The sequence below is a fragment of the Tachyglossus aculeatus genome, chromosome 18 (genome assembly GCF_015852505.1).
Source record: "Tachyglossus aculeatus isolate mTacAcu1 chromosome 18, mTacAcu1.pri, whole genome shotgun sequence".
In the NCBI taxonomy this organism is placed as follows: Eukaryota; Metazoa; Chordata; class Mammalia; order Monotremata; family Tachyglossidae; genus Tachyglossus; species Tachyglossus aculeatus.
In genome coordinates, this window is record NC_052083.1 from 18,475,124 (window position 1) to 18,482,066 (window position 6,943).

The 6,943-nt window shown below is 42.9% G+C and overlaps 2 non-coding genes across 2 annotated transcripts; both read right to left on the reverse strand.

Annotated features, from left to right (window-relative positions):
• Positions 1 to 1,149: 1,149 nt before the first annotated feature.
• On the reverse strand, positions 1,150 to 1,287 carry LOC119940520. The gene has a single exon (XR_005454993.1). It is a non-coding gene; the product is annotated as a small nucleolar RNA SNORA7 (small nucleolar RNA).
• A 3,218-nt stretch (positions 1,288 to 4,505) lies between these two features.
• LOC119940524 lies at positions 4,506 to 4,644 on the reverse strand. The gene has a single exon (XR_005454997.1). It is a non-coding gene; the product is annotated as a small nucleolar RNA SNORA7 (small nucleolar RNA).
• Between the last annotated feature and the right edge of the window lie 2,299 nt (positions 4,645 to 6,943).

Consider the following 6,943-nt stretch of genomic DNA (forward strand, 5'->3'; position numbering starts at 1 on the left):
CAGAACAGCCAAATATTTTAGGGGTTGATGGGACCTGGTTCTGTTTGTAATGACAAATGCAGTCCCGAAGTCTGTAAACACCATGTTGAGATTTTGATGCGTTCCCCTGCATTTCAATTCTCATATGAAAGGGCAGCAAAGAATTTTTCTGCTGAACCCTAGAGAGCCCTGGCATCACATTATGATTCCAGGCATGCATGTTTAGCACTGTTCCTCAGAAGCCAGAGTCGAGGTGACTCTGGGAAAGATCTGGCCAGGAATGGAGAATAATGAGATTCCACAGTCATTCCTAGAGTTAACTTTATGGACTTGCTGAAATGGTACATCTTTGAAATCCAGTGGCATTCCTCCAGGGCTCCAGATGTTAGAGCAAACCTGCAAAGGCATCTGAACGGATCTTCTACTTGTCGGTTCTAGGAAGTTTACCATTAGGCCTGGGAGCCTGACTGTGCTCTCCGGAAACAACTGCGGCATCGACTTCATAAAATATTGGAGTAAAAGACAGGTTGGCAAATTACCTTTGCTTCGAGGAAATTGTCCTTCAGTGGAAGAAGATGTATTAATGATATTGTCGATACATCATTTCCTAAAGATCTTCTTCCCTCATTTTCCCATTGTGGGAAGTAGCGTGGCCTAGATGAAACAGCATGAGCCTCGGAGGAAGAGGATCTGGCTCCTAATCCCCACTCCACCACTTTCCCGCTGTGTGACCTTGGTCAAGTCACTTAACTTCTCTGTGACTCCATTTACTTGTCTAAAAAATGGAGGTTCAATTCCTGTTATCCCTCCCACTTAGTCTGTGAATCCCAGGGACTGCGGCCAACATAATTATCTTGTATGTATCCTCATGCTTAATACAGTACTTGGCATATCTTGCTTTATGCTGTGGCGTCGTCTCCAACCCATAGCGATGCTATGGACACATCTCTCCCAGAATGCCCCACCTCCACCTGCAATCGTTCTGGTAGTTTATCCACAGAGTTTACTTGGTAAAAATATGAAATTGGTTTACCATTGCCTCCTTTCAATCAATCAATCAATCGTATTTATTGAGCGCTTACTGTGTGCAAAGCACTTTCGCACAGTAAACTTGAGTCTCCTCCCTTGACTCTCTCCCACACTGTTGCTGCCCAGTAGAGGTGAGTTTTGACTGGTAGCAGATTGTCTTCCACTCGCTAGCCACTGCCCAAGCTAGGAATGGAAAGAATATGCCTCTGCTTGACTCTCCCTCCCATAGTCGAGACTGGTAGAGTACTGGAAACCCTCCAGGTGTGACCCTGAGAGGGGACTTGGCATATAGCAAGCAGTTGATAAATATAATTATCATTCTTATGTGAATAGTGTCCTCTACATCTATGAGAACTCCTTTTTGGGGTTTTCAGTCCATATTCACTCTTCAGGGATAATAATACTTGTGGCATTTAATAAGCATTATTTTGTGCCAAGCTAAGCACTGGAATAAATGCGATGCAATCTAATTATTATTATTATTATTATGGTATTTGTTGAGCACTTACTATATGCCAAACACTGCTCTAAGCGCTGGGTAGATACAGGGTAATCAGGTTGTCTCATGTGGGGCTCACAGTTTTAATCCTCATTTTACAGATGAGGTAACTGAGGCACAGAGAAGTTAAGTGCCTTGCCGAAGGTCACACAGCAGAGAAGTGGCAGAGCTGGGATTAGAACCCATGTCCTCTGACTCCAAAGCCCTTGCTCTTTCCACTAAGCCATGCTGCTTCTCAAATCAGACATTTTCTCAAATCAGACATATTCTTTGTCCCACTTGGGGGCTCTCAATGACGGGGAGGGAGAACAGGTATTTGTGCTCTATTTTATGGAGGAGGCAACTGAGTGACAGAGAAGTTAAGGGACATGCCCAAAGACTCAGAGCAGGTAAGTGGCAGGGCTGGGATTAGAACCCAGTTCCCCTCACTCACCGGCTGGTCCTTTGTCACTAGGCCATGTTCTTTCCCGTAATGCAGATAAGTTTTAGATTCGGGTTCCATCTGAGTTGCCATGGATCTCTTCAGCCCTAGTCTCCCACCACTTATCACATTAGCTTGTTACAGATGACTCTAAAGAGACTTCAGCCACCCTCACGTCAAGGTCACGAGGAGCCGCAAGCTCTGGGAAATAACAACTGAGGCTCTAGTTCTCTAAAATCATATAGAATGCTAAAACACACTAAGCTAGGCAGTGTGTTGTAAATATGCCTAGATCCCCTCAATCTTGCCAAACACAAATATCAGCTGGATGTTTGAAGGATCCTGAGGAACTGAAACATGAAGAGCTCAGTTTTCTTCCCAAATGGCAGTGGAGAGAAGGGTAGGCTGACTCATAATTGCGCCTGGGGTCTCCCCGCTCCCTGAAATGGGCCCGGGGGAAAGTCACCGCCCCTTGATTTATAGGACTTTCTGGCTTCTGTCTTAAGTCGGGGAAGAGATGTGGCCCAGAAGGTTTCTGAGTGAGGGATGAGGAAGTTTATCAGTAGCTGTCCTGGCGAGCGGACAGCTCTTTACCTTAAAAGTGAACAGCTTTTCCCCATCCCTAAGTAGTCATAAATCGAGTCCACTGTTTCTCGGCAGCTCGCCTCCCTTCCAGTCAAAATTCAGTACCGTTTGCCTAGGGGGTTAGCATGGCATTTGGCACGCATCCATGACCTACCAGCTGGTGGCAGAGGGAATAATTATTTCCACACACAGCTTACAGAGTTGGTGGTTCATCTTCTCCTTTCCCATTCCTTCGTGATCCCTAAGGAAACTACTTGGTATTTTCCCTTCATTATTTATTCAAGAATAATCACCACCCCTTTAAAACTATTCTTCCATCCTCATTAGTTGCATTGTAATGAGCCATTTCAGACAATAGCAGGTATCTTCATGGCAGAGAATATTCTTTTCAAATGTGGTCTTGAGAGGGAACATATGGAGAATATTATAGGATCCATGAAAATAGCTTTATTTGTACAAGTTTAGTCATGGCTTCATCTGCATTATAAATCAGTAATGGACTGCATTCTGCTAACCACAGTACTTGACTATTACTTTAGAGACTGGAGTTGGCACCTTTAGCAACTTACTTAGGCATTTTTCCACTGGCCAGATTTGTCTTCAAGAAGCGAAAACAGAGCAGCTAAACAAAACTATGGCAGTCCCTTTGTTTTTTTAAAAAAAATAGTAATTTACATTTTTGCCTTAAAAAAAAAATAATTCTTAACACAGTCTTCCGGCTGCTAGAGGTGCTGTACAGCTAACCGGAATCCCATGGGATTTAGGACTCTCTGTTTGAAATTAAAGAGAGGGCCCTTTGAAGTCTAATAGGTTTGGACACTCCAGTACAGCGAGAGAAACATTATGTTCTGAGGAAGTGCTCAACTCAGGATCTATTTTTGAAACGTGGGCTTTTCGTCCTTCAATAGCTTAGTCAAGAATATAATAAATGTCTTTGGCAATTCAGCTAATTTACAATTGAAGTGCGTTGCTGGACTATTTAGGAGATGGTTGGAGGATATTTTTACAGAGTCCTAATTTTCATCTGTGCCTGCTATGCTATCAGTGAGGAAGCTTTTACTGCTGTAAAACCAGCCTTTAAGGCATTCTACAGCATGGGTCTGACCAGCAGGAATCCTTAAAAATAGTTTACAAGGATGATGAAGACTGCTGTGGTCACCAAGGCGACCACCCGCTAGGTCGTGGTCCTGTATAAGAAGTCTTGACTATGAGCCCCATGTGGAACAGGGACTTCATCCGACCTGAATGTCTTGAATTTGCTCCAGCGCTTAGTATGATGCTTGGCACATAGTAAGTGCTTAACAAATACCGCTGTTACTATCACTGTTATTCTTAATCTGCTGTCATCGCTTTGGCTATAAATTGGTCTTGCACGTAAAAAAAACGCTCTGTGATGTTTCTCTGCCTTCTAGTCACTCATGAAAGTTGTGCAAATCACTAGCACTACCATCAATTCTTTCACTCAGTTTTTTGGCCCCAAAGTCTTCAGACCATTATCAATTGTTGAGTGGTATTTACTGAGTGCTTACTGTGTGCAGAATATTGAACTAAGTCGTTGGGAAAGTGCAATACAACAGACTTGGTTGACAATGCGAGCTGAATTGCAAACTATACACAGAGAGTCAATCAGTCAATCAATCGATAAGGTGTATTGACCATCCACAGTAGGCAGAGCATTGCACTAAGAGTTTGGGAAAGTGCAATACAGGGAGGAATAATATTTGCTTGCCAAGAGCTTAATCTACTGAGGGAGACGTTTAAGAGGAACAAATACTTAAACAGTATTGTCCTATGCTGTCAAATCGTTTCTGACCCACAGTGACTCCAAGGACACATCTCTCCCAGAACGCCCCACCCCCATCTGCAATCATTCTGGTAGTGATTCCATGGAGTTTTCTTGGTAGAAATACAGAAATAGTTGTTTACCATTGCCTTCGTCTACACAATAAACTTGAGTTTCTGCCCTCATCTGCCCAGCACAGATGAGTTTTGACTTGTAGCAGATTGCCTTCCACTAGCTAGCCACTGCCCAAGCTAGGAATGGAATGGGTGGGCCTCTGCTTGACTCTCTCTCCCCGTAGCCGAGACTGGTAGAGTATTGAAAACTCTCCAGATGTGATCCCGAGAGAGGACTTAAACAGTAGGCTATACAAATTAATATGTATAATTAGTACCTTGGGAGATAATGAATGCATAAACTCTGAGCTGATAGTTGAGAGGGTGAGATCTGGGGAAAAGAAAAGTCAACTGAGGAAAATCTCCTCACGAAGAGTGGATTTTAGAAGGGCTTTAATGATAAGGAGAGCAGAAATTTTATGGATTTGACGAAGCGATAGCATGGTCTAGCAAAAAGAGCAAAGGCCGTTAAGTCAGGGAACCTGAGTTCTAATTCCAAATCAACAATCTGCTTGCTGTGTGACCTTGGGCAAGCCACTTAACTTAGCTGATCCTCAGTTTCCTCATCTGTAAAAGGGAGATTAAGTTCTTGTTCCACTTCCGACTTGGCTGTGATAATTTTTTATCTATCCCAGTGTTTAGTAGAGTGCTTTGCACGTGAAAAGCACTTAGCAGATGCCATTATGATCATTATTGTTATTATTATTAGTTATTTGTTGAACTATTTCCAATCGGGGGAAAGTCATGAACCAGTTACTGGTGAGAGAGTTAAGAATGAGGCGCAGTGAGAAGCTGAGTTTAAGAAGAATGGAGCATTTGAGTTGGGGTATAGTAGATGATCCATATTATTTCCCTCATCTGTAATTCTTGTTAATATCTGTCTCTCTCTTTACAATGTAAGCTCCTTGTGGGCAGAGATTGTGTCCACCAACTCTATTCTACTGTACTCTCCCAAATGTCTAGTCCAGTGCTTTGCACACAGTTAGCACTCAATGAGTACCATTGACTGATTGATATTTATTAATAGATTGATAGATTTAATTATTGCCAGAGAACAGGATAAATCAATTAATCAGTCAATCAATAGTATTTATTGAGTGCTTACTGTGTACTAAGTTCTTGGGGGAGTACAACAATAAACATACACTTTCCCTGCCCACAGTGGGCTTAGAGTCTAGAGGGGGCGGAGATGTACATTAATATAAATAAATTACACATATGTACATAAGTGCTGTGGGGCTGGGAGTGGGGAAGAAAGAAGGGAGCAAATCAGGGCAATCAGAAAAAGAGTGGGAGAAGAGGAAAGGGGGCTTTGTCAGGATACTTTCCAAGTGCTTAGTACAGTGCTCTGCACACAGTAAGCACTCAATAAATATGATTGAATGAATGAAGGCCTCTTGGAGGAGATGCAACTTCAATAAGGCTTTGAAGGGAGGGAGAGAAAGTATCCATCAGATTTGAAGAGGGAAAGTGCTTTGTTGTTGAATTGTTAGGAGTTTTTGTTTGATGTGTAGGTGGATGGGCAATCACTCAAGTGTTTTGTGGAGTGGAGAAATGAGTCCTGAACAACTTTGTAGAACAATGATCTGGGCAGTGGTGTGAAGTATGGACTGGAGTGGGGAGAGACAAAAAGCTGGGAGGTCAGCAAGGAGGCAGATGCCATTATCCAGGAGGAATAGAATGAGTGATTGTATTAAATGTTGGACACCGGTTGGACACAGTCCTCTGTCCTAAATGGGGCTTGATTCTAAGGAGCAGGGAGAACAGCTATTAAATCCCCATTTAACAGATAAGGAAACTGAGGCACAGGCAAGTTAAGCAATTTGCCCAAGGTCACCCAGCAGTCAAGTGGTAAAGTCAGGATTGTAAACCAAGTCCTCTGCTTCCCAGTCCATGCTCTTTCCACTAGGCCATACTGTGTCCTGTGGGAAAGGATTGTGTTGACCAACAGTTCTGTACTTTAACTCTCTGAAGGTCTTCATAAAGTGCTTAATAAATATCATTGATTGACTGATTTTTCATTTTTATGGTGTTTGTTAAGTGCTCACTATGTGCCAGGGCTTGCATTAAGAGCTGGCTAGATGCAAGCTAATCAGTTTAGATGCAGTCCATGTCCCACTTGGGACTCACGGTAGTAATCCCCATTTTGCAGGTGGGGCAACTGAGGCGTAGAGAAGTTAAGTGACTTACCCTAGGTCACATAGCAGACAAATGGTGGATCTCCATCCTCTGTCCACTAAGCCACACTGCTCCTAAAATGATGTTCCGGCAGCTGGCGAGAGGTCAGTATGGAATACAGCAGTTAGAAGGCGGAGACACATCAGAGCGTCTGCTGCCCTAGAATTATAACGCAGAGTGGGATAAATGAAAATCAATCCAGGCACCATCTGTAATCCATGCAAAATCCATCAAGGGGAAATTTTTGCTGGGTGTATACAATATGGAAGAAATTGTTTCCTACATATTATTTTTAACAGCCACACTTCAACACACAGATTAAAATGTCTCTCTCTTGGCAGTGTGATTTTTGAACC